At 41.9% G+C, this 27345-nt stretch overlaps 1 protein-coding gene across 4 annotated transcripts in view; it reads left to right on the forward strand.

Moving 5' to 3' along the window:
• The window catches only part of FAM110B (family with sequence similarity 110 member B), a 181560-nt gene that overhangs the window by 25771 nt on the left and 128444 nt on the right, over positions 1–27345 (forward strand). Inside the window, exon 3 of one of the 4 annotated variants that reach the window (XM_079796097.1) lies at positions 18531–18580. The exons of the other annotated variants lie outside the window; for them this stretch is intronic. The gene's annotated coding sequence lies outside the window, so the exon portion shown is untranslated. The remainder of the gene's footprint in view (positions 1–18530; positions 18581–27345) is intronic. 4 annotated transcript variants of the gene reach the window in all.

Raw genomic sequence — 27345 nt, forward strand, 5'->3', positions numbered from 1 at the left:
ATTCTTTAAAAAAAATAATTAGCCCTATTTCAGGATTTTTGTACACAAATGTGTAATTTGGCTTCCCTCCTCTAAAAGGAAATTTGTTTATTTTATTGAATTACAATGCAAGTCACACACTTCAGTCATGAAGGTGAATTTGTGTTTTAGCAAAGTTTAGTAGCCTCTCTTTTCAGTGAGTACCGTGCTTGGCCATGTTTTCTGACTTGTTTCCTAAGTTAATCAGAATTGGAAAACGTTTCTTTTCTCTCTTTCTCATTGTTGTTCAGGCGGCCAAGCCTCATCCTCTTATTTGTTTTTCCTTCTGTCGCTCCACCCACTGCAGGTAGCATTTCATCTCTGAGGCCTTTCTCTGTCTTTGGTCTCTGGCACCTGAACAGATAGGCATCGCCCAGTGGGACACAAGCAGGGACTGTCTGGATCTGAAGTGCTGGGTGAATGGACCACGTGAATTCTAGATTGTTCTGACCTAGTAACTCTCCCAATTTGTGTTTCTTAATCTTCAAAAGGAGGGTAAATGTACCTATTGGAAAGCGTGTCATCTTTGCCTCTCTGAATGACTGCTAATGGCATATAAATGGACTGTAGCCTCTCTTCACTGAAATTCTACATCTCAGGTGTTCGTCACCCTGGATCAGGTGGCAAAGCTGCCACGACTCCCCCTCAACCCCGGGAACATTGTTGATGACTGTTGTCCTTGCTCAGAACTGTGGCGTCTTTTGTGTATGAGAAACATGGAGTGTCTAAGATAGAGATGTAGCAGATTTAACTTTATCTCCTTGATTTGACAGAGAAGAAAACTGAAACGATTTTACAGTTACCTTCATTTCATATATTTATAAGAATGTAGCAAAGATATCTTTTTCTATTGCTATTCTTAGTATAGGCATTCTTTGTGTAATGAAAATATTTAAGGAAAGAAGCTAGCACCTTAAATCACATTGAAAGTGATCAGCCTGCAGTACCCACCCCAGCAAGGGACAGATGTGCTTCATCTGAGACCTGTAGGAGCAGAGCGGGCATTCCTAAGCGGCCACGTGTTTGCATTTGCTCATTTAATAGTTCACTCGCCCGATGTGCCCTGGGCATTCTCAGCACCTTCTGGAAAGGCCAGGCTCCTGCCTCGGAGAAGCCCAGTCTGGGTTCAGGAAAGGGTGCTTCCCCCATGTCCTGTGGAGGTAATTCAGCCCAGCGCCTGCAGTGCCCGGGATTACATGACAGTTAACCGGGCTCTGCTGGCAGTCCCAGCGCCCCGCCCCACTGGCCCTGCTTGGGGACAGGAGACAAAGCCTGAGTCAGCCTCACTCTGAGAATGTGGGGGGACCGGCTCCCTGGGAGAGCCTCCCGTGTGGGCCATGCTAGAAATGCAGAGCGTTTAGGTCACCATTGACTGGGCTGGAGGAGTGAATGCGATGTGTTCTTTGCTGGTGGGCAGAGGGGGGACCAGCAACCCTGCAGAAGCACAGGCCACGTTCCAGGGAGCAGGGCCTTTGTCACCAGCTCCATTTTCTCTTTGTCCCCTGGCACCTGCTAGCCACCCTTGTAGAGTCTCATTCACAGGGGATCACATTGAATCGATATGGTCATAGTAATTTCATAAGTTGTCGCTGTAAAAGGCTGTGTTAGGAGTCCGTCGGTGTGTAGGACAGTGGGACACGCAGTAGGAATTTCAGAGTTCAGTGCCCGCTCTGTGAGTGGGCTGAGCCACCGAGAGGGAAGTCAGCCTCCTTGCCTGAAGGTCACCTCTTCTTGGACTCACTGTACCCGCCTCAGCTGTCTTTGGGTGATCTCCTTTTTTCCCCTGCAAAACATTTACCTTTCAATTAGGGCATGAATTGTTCTTTCCAAAAAGCGAATTCTGCTGTGTTTAGTGACAGTGTATTTATTGAGCAGAACAAAGCAACGCAAAAGCGGTTTGCTGTTCTCTGAGCATTTCATTTGAGCACACCTGAAATAATGCCCACAAAGAGACACTGACGTTCACTTACGTAGACACCTTTGAGCTCCTGGATGGTCTTTTCCTTTGTCAGGACCACTTTGTTTATACTTTGCTTTTCTGTCCTCACCTGAGGATATATGTTCATTGATTCTAGAGAGGGAGGGAGAGAGACAGACAGAGAAAGAGAAATAGAGAGAGACACACACACATTGATGTAAGAGAGAAACATCAATCGGTTGCCTTCCATATGTGCTCCAACTGGGGATTGAATCCACAACCTAGGTGTGTGCCCTGACCAGGAATCAAACCAGCAACCTTTTGATGTACAGGTCGATGCTCCAACCAACTGAGACACCCTGGCCAAGGCTGTCCTCGTTTTAATAAGCCCTGAAATTTTCACTTATAGTTTTTCTTTCTCTACTATCATTTCAGCAACCTTGTTGGCATATGACAGTCATTGGTGAAAAAAAATTTAGTAACAAGGACATGTGTGTGTGTGTGTGTGTGTGTGTGTGTGTGTGTGCTATTAAGCAGGAGTTTAGAAATGGGAAAACCTTAATTGCTAGGGTGCATCACTGAAACTTAACCATGTGAATAAACATTAAGTGGGAATGTTCATTCTGGCAAGAACTACGCCCACCCTTTTAATTTAAAGCGTGATGTTGTTTACCATTCTTCTAGTTTACTCTTTTTACCAAAACTTAAACCATCCTATCATGATTATATATTTTCATGCACATACTTTATGTATACTGTGATTATCTACGTCACTTAACTGTATTTGTTATGGGCCCCATCTCATAATTGGTTGTGATATTTCAGCCAACACATTAGCAGATATTCTTTCATCTTGATTTGTTATTATTCTATAGCTTCTGCATATTTGGGGGAAGACACAGCCAGAGGGAATCACAGCAGGTGTATCTTAAGCTGGGGGGTCTTGTTGCCAGGTAGGAAAAGTGAGCACATTACTTTGGAAGGTGAAATTCACCCACCATAGTGATCACCAACTGTCACAAACATGTGGCACTGAGGTTTTGTGCTACAGTGATTGGTGAAGGAAGAACTTCGGGTCAACACACTTCCTGGCGTGAACCATCTGGTAAGTGAGGAGTTCCCTGAGGAGTGTGTGTATCACCACTCTCCTACTTTCAGCTCTAGGACTCGGTAATCCTGGAGTGAATTTTGGCTTTAAGTCAGGAAGCAGCACGAGGAATAGAACTTGTTTCCTAGTCCCCAGGTCTTTTTTTGTGTGAAATAAGCAGGGGTCTAGCTTCAGTACCAAGTCAGATTTGGCTTCAGATAAGCTGTATAAACTTTCCAAACTGTAGTTTCCTCTTGTTTACCACGAAGAGAAAAAGCTTCTGATTTTTCTGTTCCATAAGCCATACAGTGTTTGGTTTGCCTACTGTAATCAAGCCAGTAAGTTAAAACAAGTAATATTGGACCAAAAATAATTTTACTTTTACGTTTTAGACACCATTTTCTACAGTTGATTCAGGATGTTACACTAATTGCATTTATGATGAAGACATTTAGAAATCACATATGTTAATTGATTTAAAAATAGAACATATGCATTTTCATTAAGCTGTTGAGGAACAAGGTTTGGGTGCTTTTTCCTGATTTTTCTGGTTAAATTCAATAGTAATGAGGATCGTGGGTAAAATGTTGATGTTATTCAGAGATGACATTGTGTGACCCATTGGGTTTTTGGCTGCTTTTTATACAGATTGTATTGCACAGTATATTCCTAGTTTATTCGGATTTCTAGTTAACCTGGAATTTTTGCAATACAGATTTTAATTTTGCCCTGTAGGGTCTCCCCATCTCACATCTCGAGGCAGGGGAACTAGTGAGGCGATGCTAACACAGCCCCAGAAGGACCTGTTAGGGCTCCTCTGGACTCTTCTGGTTCAGCTGGATAAGGTGTGCCCTGTGTGCCAGGGTTTGCTGGGGCAGGGCTGCGTGCTTTCCTCAGACATCAGACAAAAGTGCCAACAGAGGACTTGTTTCCTGTGTGTGTATTTTTTTTTAATATATTTTATTGATTTTTTACAGAGAGGAAGAGAGAGAGATAATTAGAAACATCGATGAGAGAAAAACACCGATCAGCTGCCTCCTGCACACCCCCTATACTGGGGATGTGCCTGCAACCAAGGTACATGCCCTTGACCGGAATCGAACTCGGGACCCTTCAATTCGCAGGCCAACGCTCCATCCACTGAGCCAAACCGGCTTTGGCTGTGTGTGTGTATTTTGTTTGCCGCTACCTAAAGGCTAGAATCTTTGTGAAAACCAGTTATCAAATCTTCCCTCCCTGGATCCTTGTATGAGAATTGAAATAGATAAAAAGCATCTCTCGTTAACATGCCAGGACTGTTTCTGACTTCTCGCTGTCCCGCTTCACATGGCAGAAAGAGGCCTTGTTCCTTTCCGCCCCGGAGACTTTGCATGACATGTTCATCTTCATCACCCGTACTTCTCCCTCGGGCACCAGGAGCCGGCGCTGTTTGTGCTGAAATGAATGAGATGGTTTTCCAAGGTGCAGGTGTAATGCACCAGGGGTTGGCTGATATTTAAAGAACATGAAGAAAAGCAGTCGATACCTCACCAGGGTGAGACCCAGGAGACACTGACATTGATTCCCTCCTAGAATTTTGAAGTCTTATTGACGGCCAGTTATGTCAACTGGAGTTGTTTGTCCACAGGGTGCGTGCCTCCCCCAGGAGGAGAGGCAGCTAGTAAATGTCAGCCCAGGTCCTGGCAGCACATGGGTGCAGAGTGCCACGTGCATCAACCCAGGTGGCCCGTTAGGGACGGCCTGTGTCAATAGTCAAAGCACTCGGATGCCGGGGTGTTTGCTTTTTAGGAGTATTACTGCAAGTCATGGGTTTTACTTTTGTCAGAAAGTTGCCGTGCAAAGCAGTGTGGCCTAATGAAGACTTTCTTGTAAGTCAAGAACTTTCATTTTCATTCTGAAATGAATCACTGGCTAATTCTTAAACCCACGAGGAGTTATTTGATCTCTTTGATTTTCTTACCCCAAACACTAATTCCAAATCTGAACACTTCCATGGTGTTTACTGTTGCAGGCACTGTTCTAACTACATTACATCATTTCAGCCTCATGGACAGCTCTGGGTTAGGTTCTGCTGTTATCCCCCGTTTATAGATGAAGAAACTGAGGCATAGAGAAGTGAAATAGCTTGTCCAGAGTCACACTAGGATTTGAATAGGATTTGAACCCAATGAGACCGGCTCTAGAATGCCATTCTATATATATATTTCAGAGAGGAAGGGAAAGGGAGAGAGAGAGAGAAACATCAATGATGACAGAGAATCATTGATTGGCTGTCTCCTGCACACCCCCTACTGGGGATTGAGCCCGCAACCCCCGCATGTGCCCTTGACCGGAATTGAACCCAGACTATTCAGTCCTCAGGCCAATGCTCTACCCACTGAGCAAAACCAGCTAGGGCATAGAATGCCATTCTCTTAACTGCTGTGCTATCCTGCCTCTCTGAGAAATTCATATCACGTTTCCTGATTCCTTTGTATTTGGTTTGATGTGTGAATGTGCATGGACCCTTTTATGGAAGCTTTTTGAATCAGTGGCTCTGGCTGCTGTATCTCTGGTACTTGCATGGTTTGGGGGTCCTGTACGAAACACTTGTCTGTGTTATTTGGGCATTATTTGCTGTAGCAGCGTGGGGTCATACCCACACATCTGAATGCTCAGAGGCACCATGGCCACTCACATAGACCACCATGGCAATGATGACATCTCCAAGATTGTGTAGCATGCAGCCTGGACAATTGTGTGCCAGGCCCTTCATAAGCTGACGGGCAGCCTTATGTAGAAAACTTTCATGAACATATGAGCAATTCATATACTATACCTCTGATAACGGTTCATGCTTTCTTTATGAGCTCACCTAGTACATTAGAGCAACCTTTCAGTAACTTCATGTGCTAAAACTGTCCATTTGAAAGCAGCAGATACCAGGCACATAAAGAAACTATTAGGGTTCTAACAGGAATCAAAATTAGTACCTGTACCAATTCCCAATTTAGATGGGCATTAGTTGACCAGACCATGGCTATTGCACTTACGAAAATAATCAGGTTAGCAATTTTTCAAATGATGGACATCACCCAATAAAATGAAAGTCAATGTTAAATATTTCACCTGTCACTTAGCTTCAGGCCAACAAAACTCACCCATCTGATTTTAGGGATGCCTGGATACAGTTATAGTTAAAATCAGGCAGCGCTTGGAAGTTCTCATGAGACAAGGACAAAATACTGTGTGGATGAATTGAAGCAAAGCCCCCAAACTGCTTTATCAATTAAGTATGTTCAATACAAAGTAGATTATATAACATTTATACTACTTAGTTTTAAGAAATAATGAGTTAATTATTATTTCTTAAAACTTTAATTATTTAGAAGGGAAACTTAATAGTCTGTTAAAGAGTTATTTTAAAAATGAGTGAAGTGAAATTCATTGCAATCTGACAGTAAGTGGGTATGAGGAAGGTCTGGGCCATTGGCATGGCCACTGCCACGTTGGTGATAGGAGCAGGCGGAGCCCTGGGTCCTCAATGTTGTGGGCCTCAGAGCCTGCCAGCATGGCATTCTCTTAACTGCTGCACAGTGATGACGCTGCACAGTGGCGCCCCCTGTCCCTGATAGCGTAGTCACTTTCCCTTGCTGCTGTGTTGCTCTTCAGTTGGAAGGTTGACTAGTAGAGCGATGCAGTGGGCTCTCTGAGGCCAGGAAGTTGGGTCTGTCTGTTGACTGCTCTAGCCCCAGGGCCCGGAGCAGGGTGAGTCCCAGTGTGTGCTCCATAGACGCTACGTGAAAGAATTGAACTGTTGACTGCTCTGACTGTACACACTCTTTACTCAGGAGGCCTGGGTCTTGCATGTCTCCATGAACAGCTTTACTTGTAATGCATCGGGCCCATTCTGTACTGTGCCGCTCTGCCACTCAGCCCAGGTTCCTTCCATCTGATGGCCATGTCCATTAGGTGATCACAGTCATTCAAGTTTTATCTAGTGATTAAACTTCAGTGGCCACCTATGCAAACCATTGTAGAGTGGGGCACACACCAAGGAGTATTTTCATCTTAAGATTGTAATACCAAAAGACAGACATTCCTTTAAGGTGAATTTTTCCTTCTTTCAGGTAAGAGCACTTTATTAACATAAGAAAAATAAAAAGTGATACTCCTTGAGCAAGGTAACCAACTTAACATTATTGGGTTAGCTGTAATTGAATTTTCATTATTTTATACAATTAATTGTTAGAACTAATCCTTATTGTATATTAATACACAACTATAGGCTTTCAAATAAAGTATTAATAATTCAGTGTTCAAGGACTTCTAGATTCTCAGAAATTATTTGTACATTTTATGGTCACTCTAAAGAGTGCCCATTTCATAGATGAGGAAACTGAGTCAGATAGAGATTACAGGAGCCCAGGCATTAACTGTTAGATATAAACTGAAGCCTTGTAATTCTGTATGGTGTTCTTTCTGTTATAATATGTATACCAAGAATCCTAAAAAGCACATCGTCACCCAGTAAGAAATCTGAGATAACCAGAATGCCGTAGTACAATTTCTTCCTTGCTGATTCATCTTTGAGAATCCCCTTAGAGCAGGTTTTCAGAGAAGGAAATCTGTGTGCACATCTTACCATGGATGAACACACAGGTGTGTGTTCCCAACATTCTTACCTTCAGCTTGTATCACCAGCCCATATTCACTTTTCTTAGAAGAGTGATTGATGCCAAGTCAGGCATCCATTAGTTGTGCAGTTTTAAATGCTATGTCTGTAGTCTTACTCTATTCTGCTAAATGATGGTGTGGGGGGAGGTCCTGATTTATTGATTGATCATGGTCCAATTGAATATGCAGTGCTTGGTGGTCTTACAAATGCTAGAGAGAAATTACTTTAAAATACACAGGGTTATAAGTGTGATTGATGTGTGTGTGTGTGTGTGAGTATGTGTGTGTGTGTGTGTATGTGTGTAACAGATTTATAGAGTTGATGTTGTTGACAGCCATAGTGTTAATACACTTGCAAAGCAGAAGAAGTTGCATGGAAGAGTTATAAAGGGAAAATATCAGTGATGGTAGGGAGCATTTACAAACCATACTGAAATGGTACTCCAGGTGTGAACCTAATTAGGTGGAAAATGGAAACTCAGTAGATTTCTTGATGACTATTCAAGAAGAACAGGATACTCCAGTTGTTTTGGAAGCAGTGACTAGAGCAATCTGCAGGACTTTTAATGGTGAAATGATTCTTACGCCTTAGTCCAAGAGTCCCAGCCTACCTGTTGGGAAGGCAGCTGGCATCACGGGTGTGTTTGGGTAGGAAGCCTGGAGTGAGGTTTGAGGACTAGGAGTGTGTTCATTAACTGTAGCTGTATCTGGGTGTCCCTGGAAGCTGTCATTATTGTTTCCTCCTCCCATCTCCTCCGTGTCACCCCCAGAGGCCACTGAGCCTGGGCTGTGGTTCTGGGCACTGAGGCCCAGCAGTGGACCAGGGACAAGGTCAACTCATGAGATTATAATTAATCGTTGGCATCTTCTGCTTTCTCTCTCTTTCTTCCTTTTAAACCGATATTAATCAAGCAGTGGTACTTGTAAGTGTTTGAAGGGGTAATTTCCTATCAAACAGTAATAGAGGGATTCTGTCTTTGTACAGTTTATACTTGTTTTGGTAAATGACTGCTCTCTTGTAAAACTTGAGAGGCTATTTAATGTGTATAATGATTATGGAGATTTTAGTATATTTAAAAATAGCTTCTTCATGTAAGAGGTTAGTGTGCTTGGTGACCAACTTGAGAATTTTTGGGGGAAATAGTTTAATGTCAAATTAGGACTTAATTTAAACTTCAGTTTCTTTCTTTTAACTATCAACTTCTCCAGAATGGCTATTAGCATAAAAGCTTAATGGATTCACATTCTCTAGGGGATACACACACACACACACACACACACACACACACACACACAGTTGAAATTGAGTGTTGATTTTAAATACTTGCTTAATAATCCTTAAACCCAGCCTGGAACTCTAGAAGGCTTAAGCATAGTTCATTATTACAGTCTCTCAGCAGTGAAGTGCTTAGCAAACATATTTTGCAGTGGTTTTTCTCTACCTTAGTCCCTTTCCAAAGCACCTGCAAGTTCTTTTTAGGAAAATTATCTGTTCATATTTTGAGGATAAAAATAGAGGCATTTGAATGTTCAGGTTTGGTGGGAGATATTTTGGTGCTGCTGCATATTTTGTATTTTCAAAGGAATATTAATATTGATTCACCATTATTCTCCTTACTCGGCTGAGCCCTGACACTCTCGCTCCCCTAGTGGGTTTTTTCCTTCCTTGCCTCCCACTTCCCATGGATATGTTCCGCTATCCTGTCTGTGGTCATCCTTGTCCTTCCATTCCCCTCTGCCCTCCCTGGGCTCTCTCTCTTTGCTCTACTTTCTCTGGGATCTTGGTCCTGGTTTATGTATTAGGGACACTTTCATTCCTTCTTCCCTGACCTCAGCACCTTGTGACTCGCTCTGTTTTCTGTTGTCCTCCTAGGTCAGAGCCTGTCATCTCCCCGCCCTGCCCTCCTTGTTGACCCACTTCCTATGAGCTCGGTCTGAGCATCCACTAGTCTCAGGCTTGGCCATTTGGTCATCCTTCACCAGGGAACATTACCCTCAACCTCGTCCTCACACCTGGTGCCAGCTGTGCTTCACCATCGATTATCTCAACATTTACGCCGCTTGCTAGGTCCACTGAACTGATATTCCGCTCCAAACTCAAACCCACAGTGTCACAAACAGGTCTCTGGATGTTCCTGCTAAAGCAGCCTCTCTCCTGGCCTGGCTCCTGGAGTACCACTGAGCTTCCATTGCTGAGGAACCATCTTCGGAAAGCCTTGGAGAATCACCTGAAGTCCTGGGCATGCACCCATTATGTATGTTTGTTCTTTGACTCTCATATTTGCCCTTTCCTGCCCTTCCTATGTTCCAAGTGACCTCCCCATCTTCTTTCATCACAGAGTGTTGCGGAAGCCACCTCTGATTGGTTACTCTATTCCCTGTCCCTCGGGTATTCCCTTTTCAGTCCACCCTGAATGTTGCCTATCAGTGAATCTTGATGAAATATTCTCTTCATGCTCCCTTGACTCTTAAAATCCTTTTACCTACTCCCGAGATTGGTGGTGGGGGGTAGGTAAAGGGCCCAGATGTGGAAGGTGCTCACCTTCTTCCACAGTCAAGTTCGAATGACCTTTCCAGCCATTACTGCTCTCCTTGGAACCCCTCTTCTCAGCTATATTGATCTACTTGAGATCTTGGATGCCTTCTGAAAACCCTGTTCATTTCCTTTGCTCACACCATTACTTAAAGTCCCTACCCCCTTTCCTTCACTTAGCCACGTAATGGTAATACCTGCCACTGATTAACTGTGCTCTGTGCCTGGCAAAATGCTAATGAGCATTAGCATATTCCTATCACTTAATCCTCACCTCAACCCTATACTGTTCTGTTGGCCTCATTCTCTTATCATTCTTCTATTGATGCTCTCCTCGTGAGGTTCCAGTGAGAATTAAATGAGATGATTCCTAACAAGCCTGTAAACCAGTGCCAGCAAAGGGGCTGCTTAGTCTTTAGACTTTTGTTTGTATGTGAGAATAAATGGTTACTCATTAGTAACTAAGTTAAAGTTAGTAAAATGTGATATTCATGAACTGAAAAGACCCCGTTACTAATTAAAGGGTGTGCTCCACTTGGCTCTCCTGAGTCCCCTGTGCAATGTCCAGCAGCGCAGCCCTGGGGGACCCTGTTGCCAGGTGGGCAAAGCCCTCGGCGGGCATCACCTACTGGATGTGTTCGGCTACTGCCCACCTTGTGTTGCTTCATGCCTTTGCAGAAGGGTTGCCGCCGTGCAGGGTTTGCACATTGTGAAGCTCTCCTGCTCTCTGTTCAGTGTGAAGGAGGGAGGCTGTCCTCCTCTCTCTTACAAATGGACCATTGCCCATCCGGCGTGGCTCAGTGGTTGAGCGTCGACCTATGAACCAAGAGGGCACAGTTCAATTCCAGGTCGGGGCACATGTCCAGGAAGCAGGCTCGATCCCCAGAAGGGGGCATGCAGGAGGCAGCTGATCAATGATTCTCTCTCATCTTTGATGTTTCTATCTGTCTCTCCCTCACCTTTCCTCTCTCTGAAATCAATAAAAGTATATTAAAAAAAAAGAGAAGAAAATGGACCATAGACGGGAAAACAGAAGTGTCATCTCGTGTCTCTTAAAAGCAAAGCTCTAACTCGAATATACAGTGTTGTTTTAAGATCTCACAGTTTTAAATTATGAATGAGGATTATTTTTATTGTTTCATTCTTAACGGTGGTAAAAAAAAAAAAAAACAACAACCCTGTAATATAAAATTTACTATCTTAATAATTTCTAAGTGTACAATTCTCAGTGGTGTTTTGTTATTGTTTCACATTATTGCTTTTTAATTTTTTGTGTTTATGAGCCATAGCTCTACAGCTGATCTGTAAACTACTTAAGGGCTTGGGCCAGGTCTTGTCCATTTCACTGCATTCAATCAATATGTTCGTTATGTGCCAAGTACCATGTCTTGCATCCCTGACTTCGTCTAGCACACAGCAAACCTCAAACCTTTGATGACTAAGTTTAGGAAATTTTTATTAGGAATAAATAAAATAGTGGTGGAATCTTTAAATGGCTTATGTGAGAAACCACAGTTTATTCTTTTAAAATAAATTTCAAATAAGCTTTATCATGGAGAATTTTCTCACTTAAGAAAAAGCCATTGTAGGGTGATGGGGATTAAGATTTTCACTCCCTCCCAGTAGGATTGATATGATAGATACTGTGTGTGTGTCTGTGGTGTGTGTGTGTGTGTGTGCGCACGTGCACACACTTAAACTGTAAGATTCAGTATTTTCTATTTTAACCAAGAATCTCCCCAAGAATATAATTTTTGTCATTTTATATTGCTGGGTCAGGAATGAAAGGTGTTCAGTGTTTGATTTAGGTCCCAAACTCTCATATACTCTATTCTGTTTGTGGGAATTAGCCTGGTTTTAATATAGCTTTCTATTGGGGGAATTTTAGAAGTTAGGGGACATGATAATGTATCCATCAATGATCAAATTTTGGTTGTACTTAGGCTATCATAGATGTTTAAACTTAATTGTGACAGATTAAGATTATCAACCACCTTTCATATTTAAATAGACTATGGATAGAAGTATATCATAAGAAAACTAGTTTTCTTTAATAAAAGAATATAGTTGATCATAGTCCTTAGGGACACGATAAATGTCAGAATTGCCCTTAATTAGGTCAGATGTTTCTGTTTAACTTGTAATAATCTTGGATGAATGGATGGATGGATGGACAGACAGATGGAGAGAAACACTTTCTTAATTGATTGCTCAGCACCATCACACCAAACATGTTATAATTCCTAGGCTACACTGCATCTTATTCATTACACATACCACTAATACTGTACTGATTGAAATTGCTTATTTCAATTCTTAATTGGCTTGTTCCACTCAATAGCCTGTGGGCTGGGAATCAGGAATGACTTGTGTTTCTGTTTTTAGTGCCTAGCAGAGGGCCTGGCATGGAGTAGAAATGAAACACATGTCTATAAATTGACATAATAGCAGGATTGCTTATAAAAGCAAAGTGAGATGCAGAATGTTTGTATTTTAGCAATTAATGTCTGCTCTTAAGAAAAGCAGTAGGCAAGTATCCTCTAATATTTACTTTCCTTGTAATAATATGTGGATGGCATGTTTTTCTTAGCACCCCCTGGGGTTACTCAACAAGCAGATACAAAGGATACTCAATGCAATAGATAACCAATTACTATTTTGATGAATAAAAGATGAACACTTTTCCTAATACATGGCATAGAAACCTAAATGAATTATAATATTGATGTTGCTGTTATCGATGTCAACATTAGCACACTATCCTGGAAAGGCTGGTTCCTATTTTTAACATTTCTGAGAAATTCTGCTTGCTTACACATGATGGTCTTTAGAGTGGTCCCCGTCATTAAAGATATTTATGTTCTGCTTGTTCGCAGATCTCACGAGTTTATAGGGAGGATAGAGACTTCCTGGGAGGCCTCCTGCTCTTTTCTTCCTTTTTCACTTGTTAGTTGCCCATTCATGCCCACGAGCACAGTAGATAATGCCGTAAGGGCCTGTTGGGATAATGCTATTTTTATGTGAATGGACTGAGGCTTGGTTTAGAAGGAAGCATATTGGTTTTCTATTGCTGCATGACAGACTTCCACAGAATTCCACAGCCGTTTCTTAGCTCACAGTCCTGGAGGTGACAGGTGGCCAGGATGCTCTGCTCCAGGTCTCACACTCAAGGTGTTGGCCAGACTATGTATCGCCCTTGAGCTTTGGGGAACATCTGTTTCTAAACTCATTGAGGTTTTTGGCAAGACCGAGGTCCCCGTTTCCTGGCTATGGACCAAGGGCTGGCATCAGTTTCTAGATGTTTCTAGAAGCCCTTGCCCTGGGCCTTCTCACAGGCTTTCTCACAGTATCACACAGCAGGATCCCTCACCAAATTCCCCGCACTTCTCATTTCTTTGGTTTCTCTTCTGTGACCAGCCAGAGAAAAGTCTCTGCTTTTAAAGGATCCGGGAGATTAAACCAGGCCCCTCAGGGTAATCTCCCTATTTTAAGATTAATGCATCATATAACATACTTATTCACATGACTGAAATCTGTTATATTTACTGTCCTGGGATTAGGAAGGGTGCACACCAGGGGCTTGGGAATTCCTGGGAACCCTGTTAGAATTCTGTTTCCACAGAGAGCTCAGTCAAGGTGATGGGGAAATGCCACATCTACCTCCAGGCGTACAGTACTTAGACTTTGAGAAGCTAAAGACCTTGCTTTATGGACTTTGTCCTCTCTTAATCATACTGGTTTCTGAGGGAAAGAGAAGCAGTCTGTTCTTCGTGTAGATATGTTTTTACAGTCAGTAGAGCTTAAGGTTTGGAGTTTGTGGTTTTCATTCATTGATCTGTATTCTTTCAGCCAATCACCCCAGGGCCTGGCCCGATGAGGACTGGAGTCAAGTGTGCAGTCTTGCAATTAACAGAGAAACCAAACTGACCCGCGTCAAGGGCTTAATCCAGGTTACGAACTTGACAGAGGGAGAGCTATGAACTTGACAAACCAGGCCATAGGGATCCTCCCTGAGTTCATGACCGGAGGAGTGACTTGCCAGAATCACTGTTTTTGGCAGATTAACCTAGAAACTGTATATATGGTTAGAGGAGAAGCCAGAGACAGAAACCAGCCAGGCATTCAGAAGTGAATGCTCATTTATTAGAAATTGATTATGATTATGATTATGATTATGTTTAAATATAATTATGTTCCTTGAATTATATTGATAGTGGCAGAACTAGCAAAATAAATAAGAGAGGGGAAACTGGGTGAAAGAGAAAAACAGGCTGCCTTTAGTGACCTGTGATCACCTGAGTAGCATTCGGTTCCCGTGAGAGGAAACCATGTACGAGCAGTTTCAGGTTCCGTGCAGGCAAACCAGCCATGTGTTTATAGAACTTGCATTTGCAGTTGGGTTGATGAATATTGTTTGACGTGCATGCACTGTACATTTTTATTTTATCACCTAAAAACGTTGCTACCAGAGGCACATGGGGTAAAATGGATACCCAATGTGTGTTTTACATGGAGTTGTATTTCACATTGATAGCATTTGGCCTTGCCTGTCCCACTGCCTCTTGCAAGAAGCAATATTCCTTTAAATGATGTGGATAATGGATCTGTAACATTTATTACTTTAGTGATAGGATGTTCATTGCTTTGAATACCATACTTCTCTCTTTGCTTAAATCACCGACCCAGTCACCTATTCTTTGTTTCCTTGGAGTCAGTCTTCAAGGGAGTTTGACTTTTATTTCTTATTGCCTTCACTGTTTGAAGAATTTTTAAGATTAAACCAACAAACCAACATTAGAAGTCTTCTGTGAGCCTGGGAAGTGGACAGTGACCGTATCTGTTCTCACGTCAGGGTAAAATGCTGGTTTTACAAATTCTCCATGTGGAGTTCTCACCACACAGTTGGCTGATAAAACTGTAAATAAACGAAAACTCTATAGCTTTGTTACCATGGGAAAGAGAGCCTTTAGCTTCCTCTTTTGTGACTACACAGTTCTGCTGCAACACAGCGACAGAAGAAAGAGGTCACAGGACTGGGGATGTGGAGAGGCTGGCGTGCTTGAAGCAAACCTACTTAGTGAGTCGTGTATTCATCCAATAAATATTTATTGGTAAACGGCTCTGAGCCAGGAACTGCTTTTCTACTTGCTGGGGAGAGAGCTGTAAACAAAACCTGAAAAAGTTCTGCTCTGGCGAGGCTTATGTTTCAGTGAGATGAAGCAGAACTACCGAAGATAAACACGGTTGCTGTTTCAAGTGATAACAAGTCCTACGGAGGAAAAGACAGCAGGGATGGGGGACAGATGTATGTGTGTCTGGAGTGATGTGGTGGCATATAGTGCCATGGCAGGCAGAGTTCTCCGATGTCCCTGTCCTGGGTGAGGGGACTCTCAGAGCATGTACTGGCGATGACATCACTGCTGTGATTATTGAGTTCCCTTACATGAGACATTTAGCTTCATCTCAGCAGGTCCTCCTGCTGGCCTTGAGGAAGGAGCTGTGAGAGGGCCACAGCAGGACTGCCAGCTGCCTCTAGGAGATGACAGTGGTCCCTCTCACAGCCAGCAGGAACCCTGGGACTCAGCCCTCCAGCCTCAAGGGACCGCATTCTGCTCTCAGAGGAGAGCCCCAGACTTCCTAAAGGAAGGCTGCTCAGACAACACCTTGACTGCAGCCTTGAGAGACCTTGAGCCCAGGACCCAGCTAAGCCAGGCCTGGCCCTTGGTGGGAGCTGAGAGATAGTGATGGGTGTGACTTGAAGCTGCAGAGTTTGTGGCAGTTTGTTGTGCAGCAACAGAACACTGATACAGATGTTGGAGGGCCGGGGATGTGCAGGGAAGGTGTTACTAGAAGGGAATGTTTGGGTCAAGAACACAGGGGAGAATGGAAACCAGGCAGAGGGAGCAGCCCCTGAGGCAGAGGAGACCTGAAGGGGGGGGGGGGGGGGGGAGGGGCAGTCATGCCCTTGGAAGTGAGGTCAGAGAGTTTGCGTGGAACCAGAGTGGGAAGGGCACTGGCTGTTATTTGGGTTTTGACTTTGGCCTTAAGGGAATGAGAAGTCATTAGAGGGTTTTGGACTGAGGAGTGACATGGTCTGACCTTCATTTTTGCAGCGTCTTTGTGGCCGATGAGCTAAGCCTGGACAAGACCAGTAAGACAGGTGTAATAATTCAGAGCACAGGTGATAGCGGCTTGGGCCAGGGTCCAGCTGTACAGGCGGAGGGCGATGGTCAGGCTCAGGAACGATTTTGAAAGTTCAGTGCATAGGATTTCATGACAGCTAGGGGGTATGGGATGATAGAAAGTGAAACATAAAGAATGATGCCAGGGTTTCAGGCCGGAGCACCTGGAAAGAAGACGCTGCCATTAACTGGCAGAGAAGGGTGTGGTGGGGACAAGTTTGGGAGGGAGTTCAGCAGCTCAGTTTTGGATCCTTAAGTTTGAGCTGCTGATGACATGCAAGTCTAGAGGTCAGGGGAGAAGGTGGATGGGAGGCATACATGTGGAAGTCAGTAGCACATTATGGGATCCAGGACCATGATCCCTACAAGGGTCACCACAGATAGGCAAGAAAAGGGGTTAAGACTCAAACTTTGGTGCTCCAGTAAAATATTTTCAATTATTTTATTTCAATGACATTTATGTTTTATTATATGCCTTTGACTTGGCCTGACTTAAAATGATTTTCTTCCTGGCCAGTGTGGTACAGTGGTTGAGTCACAGTTCAATTTCTGGTCAGGGTACATGTCTGAGTTTTGGGCTTGATCCCCAGTGGTGGGCACGCAGGAGGCAGCTGATCAATGATTCTCATCGTTGATGTTTCTATCTCTCTCTCCCTCTCCCTTCCTCTCAGAGATAAATAAAAAATATATTTTAAAAAATGTTTTTCTTTTCCTCTCCAAAACTTCAGCTCACTTAAAAAATTTTTTCAATATACAGAATTATATACCCTGGTAGGTGGGAGAGTAAATCTGGATATGAAATCCCCCCACCCACCTCCTGATTGGAAGATTAGGAGCAGTCAACACCCAGAAGGCCATATGTCTTCATCCTGAAGGCAAATAGATGTAGAGCCAGCAAAGTATTTATTTATCTACCTCCTCCTTGTCCTCACCTTCATTACTGCAGAATCTGTAAACCATCAAGGTGGCTTTTTCAAAATGGCTTTTACAGCGGGCCCATTGCTAGCTGGGTTCAGTTTACTGTATTCCTTCAGTTAAACACAACTAGATGGATACACAAGGAGAGGAAGGTGCCCTCAGGATTCGGTAGAGAGGAGAGGATGGAACTGCAAAGAACAGAGCAGTTGAGAGTTGGTGAAAGTCCCGTGTGGACCCTTTTGAAATCTACATTTACCCAGACCCTGGGACCAGTATGTATTTGTAACTAGAGGCTTGTGAGAGTGGAGGGAATCATGTCCCTCAAAAGCAAAAGACTCTGCTGCTGCGGATACATGTTTTTATGTAAGTACTCGCTTTACTTCGTAAACTTCTTTCTCAGACTAGTTACATATTTATTCATATGTCTTCAAAATTCACAATTATTTCATAGCCCTTTGTCAGTCCTTTTTTTTTTTTTTTCTCGGAGTGGTTCTCCATTTTTCTACACCATATGATGAGACGGTTTCTTTAATATTGAATAGCTACATTCTCCAGGTAGTACCCTTTTTAAAAAGAATCACATGGATGGTGATATTACATCTTTGGGAACTGAGACATTGCAGCTTCTCTTTTTCCAGAAAGGACTTGAGTGACCACCCGTGGGCATTTGGGTTTTGAGTGGTTTGCCCTCTGTAATGAAGATGCCAGCCCAAGGCAGTCCTGCTGGCTTATCAGCCGGGACAGTGAGCAGCGGGGTCAAAGAGCAACAACGCTTTCCCGCACGCACCCTGACCGACAGTGTTAGAAGTCCAGCATAACTGTGCACCCTGCCCCCTATCTGCAGGAGCATTTGCTCAGACCCGGGGCCCGGGTGCTCTGCTGAGGATCTTGGATCAGCAGCTGGATTTGAATACAGTCATTCTTCTCTCACCGCACTACAGCACCTGTTTGTCTTTTTGTTCCTTTCATTTGGGATTGTATTTCTTTTTGGCATTTTAAATAGTTACCGTTCCTGATCTGAAGATTACACTTTAATTCATTGTCCTTAAACTTGTGGACACACAATTCTTTTGTGTCATTTGAGCAGGCTACACCGGCTCTTCTCTGCTCCCCTCAGTGTCTTGTGTGTTTTCAAAGCATGGCATTTTGAGTGCCCTTTTGAAGTTGAGTGAAGCAATTGTGCTCTTAAGTGACAGAAGTGGCTTTTTTCTTTTTGAGGTGCCTTGGGCCTGTTGAGATCCAATCCTGGTCAGATGAAGCCGTGCCATGTAAGTAGGACACTCTCCTTAGCCTTCTGGAGTCACACATGGCACATGCTCTGTCTGTTTCCAGCTGTGATCAGCATGAACACCTGTTAACGTGCTGTGTGCAAAGAAGGATAAACACCTTCACATCTTGTTTCATGATAAAAATTAGCAACTTCAGGAAAGTTAAGAAACATTTGCCACATCTAACATTGGATACAAGGAGTTGCTTTTTATAGGTTGGTGGTTGTTTTTTTTTGGGGGGGGGGCTCTGAAGTAAAGGTTTCCAGTATATATTAAAGATAAGATTCTACACTGTTTTAGTCTAGTCTGCATCAGAAGTTGGAAAACTGTGGCCCACGGGCCAAAACCAGCCCACTATCGGTTTTTGTAAATAAAGTTTTATTGGAACATGGCCATGCTCATCTGTTTATGTGTTTGTTGACTGCCTTGTTTCACGCTGCAGTGGCAGAGTTGGGATTCTGGCCTGCAAAGCTTAAAATATCCACTCTGGCCTTTTACAAAAAAAGTCTGTCAACCTCTTGTCGCAAATATATAACTTTAGTTAAACTGAAAATTTTCAGTCATAAAATAATATTGGAATAATTCATATCTCTAGATTTTAAAAGTGGTCAGGGCATGTCCATCAAGAAAATAGGCAATGGTTATTTTAATAAATAAAATTTAAATGTTGTTTAGCTTTTTAGTACCATTTCAATTTCTACTAGTTATCAAAATCTATTTAATTTAAGAAGTATAATGTATGGGAATGTAAAGTTAAAAGCCTCAAGTCACTCTAAACGAGAGGACTGACATTTCTATGTAAACCTAAGTATTAGGTTGCATTTTCATAGGGCTTGATAACATTTAAAACTAAAATCTTCATGGAGGCATAATTCATATGTCTCCCAAGGTCTCCCTAATAAATCCCCCAAGATGACATGTTTATAGCCTAAAGTGAAGGGTGAATTTACTTTGACTAACATCAAATGAGAACTTAGTTTGCGTAGATTCCTGTGTGTGCATGCATTTGTGATATTTCGATGCTTTTCTGATAGGTTAATTAAATCTCCATATTGTGGTATCGTTTATTTGGAAGGCAGCTGTGCTCACCACTATACCACCAACGCGGTATCGTTTATTTGAACTGCTCTTTCATTTCCGTAGGCCTTTGCTTGTAACGTGTGTCCCAATGTGACAAGGATGAATCCCCTCTGTCCCAGCGCTCTCTCCTCCCCATTCCTGGGGTAATTGCCGGGTATGGCCATGCCACCTTGACCCTGAGAGGACCTTCTGTCCTTGGCTATCTTGTGCTTTGGGGGTTAAGGCAGAACACAGGGCTCAAAGTGAAGAAGCCTACCTTTTCAGTGGGAGCAGTCTGCCCTTCTTTCCTGTCCAGAGCTGGTAAATGAGGGCAGCAGAGGGGTTGTGTCAAATGCTGCAAAATCTAATTACTGCTGGATTTCTAGCTGCAGGCACACCATGGCTGAGCACTGAGTTCCTGGCCATGAACACACACAAGCTTCATGGTTCAAAGGCTGGTCTTGGGCTGCCTGGAGGCCTCTGCTCCCCTTTGCTAGCCTCTGCGGTTGGTTGCTGCTCTCCTTGGGGAGAGCATAGCCCTGGGCAGCCTTGGTGAGGGGTCCTAGAGTGCAGGATGCTGGCATGGCTGAGGAAATCCTGGGCTTGAGTGTAGAGTTCCTGAGAGGAGCTGGAGACACACACACACACACACACACACACACACACACACACACACACGCAGCTAAATACACAATTTCAGCAAGTCTGCTCTTCCGAATTTCCTATAGATTGGGAAATTAGATTGTAGTTTACTTCCCTAAGCAATAAAGCTGGAGGCCCTGCCCTTTTAATTGCTCTTATTTTTTCTACTGCATGAATCAAGCTTGAGGACCCAAATTCTCTAAAACACGCTGTTTTATATGGAGAGTTCTCCATTTCTGACCCTCCCACTCCCTCCTCAATCACCCTTCAAATGCCCTGGGAAGGCTCTGAAGCTCAGGAACAACAGTGCGGCTTCATGCTTCCAAGGCATGTTGGGTTGACTGCAGGTGTGCCCCTGATTCCTCCGCTCACTGGCTGGTGCCTCCAGGAGGTTATGACCTCTCAGTCCATTCCCTCCCCTGTAAAGTATCTGATAGTGATAATAGTATCTACATCATGGAAAGCTGCGAGGGTTAAATGATGAATGCGTTTTCGTGTGGGACCAGGCACATGGAAGGTATTCAGTCAAGGTTAGCGGTCCTGGGCCATTGCTGAGTGAAAGACTGACCTCATTCTTAGACTGTATTGCTTTGACTTGTCATAAGTGGTCTTAATGGGAACAGTTTGCCCCATGGGGACAGGAATTTTATCACTGTTATGTTCTAGAACCGTCTGGATGTGGTGTACAGTCAGTATACCCTCTCTGATTAGTTGCAAGGGGGGGTGGGGTGGCAGATCCCACCTGCTTCCCATTTTGAAGCTATGAAATAGCTGTTGACACAAGTACTTCATTCAAGAAACTGAGTCTTAATGAAGTTAAGTAATTTGATCTAAATTCATATAACTAATAAGGAATAAAACAGATATTCAACCCCCATACTATCTTAACGCCTTCTATAATTCAATATGCTCATTAGCATCTGGGTTTTTTAATTTATTTGGGTTTTTAATATGTTTGGGTTTTTTAAATTTTTTTGAAAAAAAATTTTCAATTACAATTGACTTTTAATTGTATTTTATATTAGTTTTGAGTGTTCAGCATAGTGGTTAGATATTTATGTAATTTATGAAGTGATCCCCCAATAAGTCTTGTACCCACCTGACACCATACATACTTATTACAATACTAGAGGCCTGATGCACAAAATTCATCCAAGAGTAGGCCTTCCTTCCCCCGGCTGCCGGCACCGGCTTCCCTCAAGCCCCAGCTTCATCTGGAAGGTCATCTGGAAGGACATCGGGTCTAATTAGCATATTACACTTTTATTGTTATAGATAGATTATTCATTATATTCCCTATGCTATACTTTCTTCCAGAAAACTGCTTTATTATAAACATGAGACAAATAAAAGAAAAATTGGTTAGGTAAAAGCTAAAGAGACAAAAATAACTGAAGAAAAGGTGCTATAAGTAGGTGTTACCAGTGGTTGACTGTTTGAAATAAGCTTTCTAAGGGTTTACAAATAGAAAGAAATAGTCTTAGTTCCTGATAAATAATCTGAATAAAAAGGGCACACAATCCAATTTTCAAATAAGTAAACTATAACTGTTGTAAATTCATATAGAATTAAGTCATCATTTTTTCTTTGTATGTATATAACATACTACATATAAGAGCTCAAAAGGTTCAGAAGAATTTAAAATAAAAATTTTTTTAGGATATCAAATTAGTAATAAAATTTTAAAGACTTACAGTAAGACTATATTGATAATATTATTTTTTATATAATAGGGGGTGGTTTTTTTAGGTAAAATTTGCAGATCTTAAGCATACACTTTAGTAAGTTCTGCCAAATACAGGGTGTCCCAAAAAACATGTATACACTCTTTAACAGCTGATAACTCAACTGGTGTTTCTTTTCAGCCAGATTAAGCTTTGAACAAAGGAAATTCATCCTAAAATGCTACTGGAAGTTTGAAAACGGCAGTTGAAATACAAACCCTGCCTTTATAATTATTCAAAGAGTGCATGCATTTTGAGGGCACCCTATAGGTGCACTCACATAACCACCTCTTAAAGATACAAAGCATTCCATCACTCCAGCAAATTCTCTTTGGCCACTTTCTAGCCACTTCCCCGTTTTACACCCCAGAAGAAATCATTGTTCTGATTTTTATCACCATAACGTAGTTTTGTCTGTTTTTAACTTTACCTCAGTGGACTGTACAGTAGGGAATATGCTTTGTGCTTTTTCCTTTCATTTAGTATCATGTCGTTGAGACTCATCCTTAGTCTCAGTAGCTCCTTCCTGTTGCTGAGTAGCATCCCATGTGTGCATACACCTCAGTTTATTTATCTGTTCTTCTGTTAATGGATGTTTGGCTTGTTTCCAGGTGGGCAATTGGAATAAAGTCACTATAAACATTGTCGAACAAGTCTTTTGGGGGGACATATGTTTTCCTTTACCTTGGGTGGAATTGCTGGGTCCTGGGTAAATGTTTGACTGACTTCAGACTTTCCAATTCGTGGTGTGTGAGAATTCCAGTTGTTCTACAGCCTTGCCAGCATTTGGTATTGTCTTTTTATTTTTAGTGATTTGAGTGACTATGAAAGAGTGTCGTCTTGTGGTTTTAATTAGTATTTCCTCATGACTAATGACATGAAGTGCCTTTTCTATTTTTATAGGTCTTTTGTATATCTTCTTTGGTGAAATGTCCACGTTTTTGCCCTTTTTATAATAGATTGTTCATCTTGTTTATATTGAGTTGTAGTTCTTTATTTTTCTGGCTAAAAGACCTTTTTCCAGATGTATGTATTGGATATAGTTTTTTTTTCGTTTAGTCTTAACAGTGTCATTTGCTGAGCAGAAGTTTTAAATACTTTTAGAGGACAGTTCGCCATTTTTTCCCTTTACTGTTAGTCTTTCTTCTGATTCTAGAAAATTTATACCTTCTATAACATTGCAAAATTCTCCTTTGTGTTTTTCTAGCTTTATAGTTTAAGGTTTTACCGTTTAGGTCTACGACCCGCCTCAGGTTGTTATTTTTGGTGTGAAATAGTGGTCACGGTTTACTGTTTTTTTCAAATGGATATCCAGTTGTCCCATCATTATTTGTTGAAAATACTTTTCATTCTCCATTGAATTGTCTGAGTCCCTTTGTCAAAAATGAGTTGTGTGTTTCTGAACTCTCTCTTCTGCTTCGCTGACCTGTTTATTCTTATTCACACCACTGTGTTGGAATTTCATTTGTCTTCATGAAAGAGCCTCCATCCTTGTGTGGGTGAAGGACACTCTCTTCCCACCGGGAACACGGAGGAGCCACCATCCAGGTTCCCCTCAGTGGCTCACATTTCCACGGAGCGTGAAACATCGCTAATGCACGTCTCTGACCTGGAATTTTGCAAGTGAAATGTGTCTTGCATTTGGGTGACTTCAGTATGTTCAGATCTAAAAAGTTTGGTGTAATTCATGTCATTTCACTCCAATTTAGGTCTAGGAATAATGCTGAAAAGAAAAATGTCATTTCACTGCAATTTAGGTCCCGGAATAATGCTGAAAAGAACTATGTCATTTCACTGCAATTTAGGGCCCGGAATAATGCTGAAAAGAAGTATGTCTGAAGGCATGATTGAGCACAAACTAAGAGCAGCCCCAAACTAGTAAGTCCAAAAGGATAAGTTAACTGAAATGCCGCTTAATTTCACACAACAGAGACCAACCAACGTTGGATAGAAATGCTTTAGTATTGCTTCTTCTTGGCTGCCAGTGGAGTTTTTGTTTCCCCTGCAAAATACCTTCTCCCAAATGGTACACAACACACAGCATATCTGGGGAGGACAGAAATTAAGTTATTTTGTAAAAAGAGAAAAAAAGACATAGAAAAAATTCTGTCCATTGCTGAAAACAAGGGACTTTTTAGAGAAGTGGTAATTACAAGTCAAGAAAAATTTTCCGTCGCTGTCCTTCTTTCCTTGGCCTGTCCCAGGCTGGGGTTTTGAGGCAGGAGGCTTGTGCCCATCTATGCCGGGCCCTGCCTCTCTCACCTGGAGCATCTCAGGGAGTTGGAGGGTTAATTCTCATCAACTTGACCACCCGTCACTGCCAGTGGAGAGCAAGGCCTGTATGGTTTTCTACTTACTTCACCCAGAGAAGGCAGGATCCACTCCTATGTGTGAATGAGCTGTGCCCATTATAGACAAAATAAAATTAACTAAGACTTACCCCTCCTACACCACCCCGCCCCACGCTCGGGATAAGGGAACACCAGGTACCATCTTTTTAAAGCCTGACACTGACTCATATCCCATATTCAAACTGTGTTTTTGTTCTTGTTTAAGAACAAAATGTGAAAATTGTGTTTACCGTTGATAGGAAGGGTAAACTGTAAAAACTTCTTTAGTCTATAAAATAGGCAAATGCCACCAAGAAATCAGGTGGGCAGTTTCTCTTGCTGCCCTCTGGACCCCTGTAGCCCTTTGCCACTAGCCTGTCAGGTACCTTACGCTATTTATTCCCATTAGAGGACATTCCTGCAATATTAATTCAAAAGCCTTCTATATAATTTAGTGCGCAAACCGCTTATGTGAGCTTGACTCAGACTACATGATAAAAAGCATTCATCATGTGCTATTCCATGTAAGAGGAATTTCAGTCTCCTCTTCATTAGAGGACCTGCCTGCGGTGGAATTAAAATAGCTTCTCCCTGAATGGGAGCAGTGACTTGGCAAAGGTAGGAGCAGTCATTCAGGAGGAATGTAATCGAACACTTGAAATTTAAATTCCTTTGTAATCTGACTTGGAAAACAAAGCAAAAGAGAAACCCAAGAAAGTTTCCTTTAAGGTGAACTCATGTCCTTCAGATCACTTCCACTTTCAGGGCTAATAACATACACACGATAAAAGTAGTATGTAATGAAGCTGATCTTTGCCATGAGCTTTTCCCCCCTGATACTCTGATACTTACTGCTTAGAAAAGGTGCCCTACATAGAGAAAACCCACCTCTGCAGAAATGTCTTTCAAACATCCGATTTACAAACTGGGCCAGTAACGTTTGGAGGAATAGCTTTTTTCTTTATTGTGTCCATAAAGCATAAATTGTTAAGCCAAGAAACTACCTTAAATAAGTGACACAGATTTTCTTCTTTATTTAGAAATGATTCAGATGTTCAGATTTACAAAGGATTCTTTCCCTTCAAATAGCTTCTTTCTCATCCTTGAAGGACACGATCCTTTTTCTGTTAAAGTCGGTGAGTGGTACATGTTTCCAAGCGGATAGCACTTGTTAAACAAAAGAAGGTCCCATAATTGTCGTCACTGCCTTAAATGGGGTTACGTAATGAAAAAACATTTCTTTGTTGTAAAAGAAAACAGGGAAAAGGATCTCTCTCTCTCTCTCTCTACATGAAAATAGAAACAGGGAATCAAGTACAGAGCAGTTGTCACCATTTATGAAAAACAGCAGTCAAAAAAGAAAGGGTGTGTGTATGTGATTATTTTCAGTAGAAAAAAAAATCTTGGCTTTACACTCAACTGTATAGGTGGACTTGAGCACAGTTCGCTTCAAGGCAAATTTCTGTTAACAATCCATTTGCATATTAGTTTCTATTGTGGAACTTAAAAATTGATCCCTAGATATATCATGAAATTACCTTTAAAATCTACACTAGAAATGGAAATACCTTTCTGACAAAACCATCAAATCATTATCTATTAATGACACGAAGCTATCATTAAAGGTTTTTTAAACTGTGAAAGTAAAAATAGAGCTCATATAGGCAGACACGGCGAAAGGTGATGGCTTTACTTTATTTCAACTCGATTCCCGCTATAGTAGTAACAATCCATAAAGCTTCAGAAACTTGCCAAGGTTCCAGTCAATTTTGAATCATGCTAATGTTTCTAACTTCATATCCAAAGAAATTATTTTCCATTTTCTCCATCACTGAAACTCCCTGGCTTTTTTCCAGGCATTTGAACCTGGCCATATCTTCCACGTGTACAAGAATGCCTTTAGATAAAAGGAGAAAATTATCCAAATAACTATGGGAAAGAATATCTAAGCCGTACTTAGCAGTGCGCACTTGCCCTATTGCCAACAGAGGCTTGCTCTAATGTATAATAATAATCAGCAAATTGACTGATAATCCAGGTTCCCACCCTAATGGTTTGATTTATGGCCTGGAACGATTAGCATATCAGCATCGTGTTTGCTGATGGTGCACATACTAGCAAGTTAACAAAGCTAAGCTGTACCATGTAGACTGGCTGTAGGACAGATCCAATGACAAGGGCATGTCAGGCAGCCTGAACCTCCAAGCCGGAGACTTTAGAGGTGCTACTCATGAAAAACTTACCACCCGAAGTTTTTCCCATGGGTGGGGAAAATACAGAGTTTTAACAAGCAATTTATGTTCAATGTGAGGAGAAAAATTAAACAATTCAGACAAGCCAACCATGCAGAGACAAGAACTATTCACCTTGTGGCCTTGCCCCTAAATATTTTCTCCACATGTATACACAGAGATGCCTGTATATGTACACAGAGAAATCATGTTAACAGCAATGGCATCATACATTGATTTATGACTTTCACTTAATAGTCAGCTACATTTCCATTTAATAAATATTCTTTCATAATACATAATATCACTTTTGAAGAACTGCACAATATAACATTAATTTTTATGTATACAGCATCGTTTATGTAATCATGTTGGCTATTGTTGAAAAAGTTTTTCATTTTCTGTTTTTGCTCTAGAAAGTATGCTGTGATAACTACCTGGCTTCCATATTTTTTGCGCATATCCTCTACTATTTGGAATTAATATTTGTATGTGATTCCAACTAGTTCCTTAGGATAGTTTCCCAAAGCGAATGGCCAGGGTTAAAGGTATGCACATCTGTAAGATTTTCAAGAACGTTTCGAAAATTGCCCCAGCAAGGAAGTTGTGCTTGTTTAAGTCCCAGAATTTCTGGATGTTATTAACAAACTCTTACCAGTATAACATGTCCCATCTGGGTTGTGCTCAGGGCATGATGGTTGTGTTTATACTATATAATTTCTTTTTCTGGGTCAGAAAAAGGTCAGAAAAGGGGATCGTTTTTCTAATAGCATGAATAT

Source organism: Cnephaeus nilssonii (assembly GCF_951640355.1).
Source record: "Cnephaeus nilssonii genome assembly, chromosome: 18".
Classification (NCBI taxonomy): Eukaryota; Metazoa; Chordata; class Mammalia; order Chiroptera; family Vespertilionidae; genus Cnephaeus; species Cnephaeus nilssonii.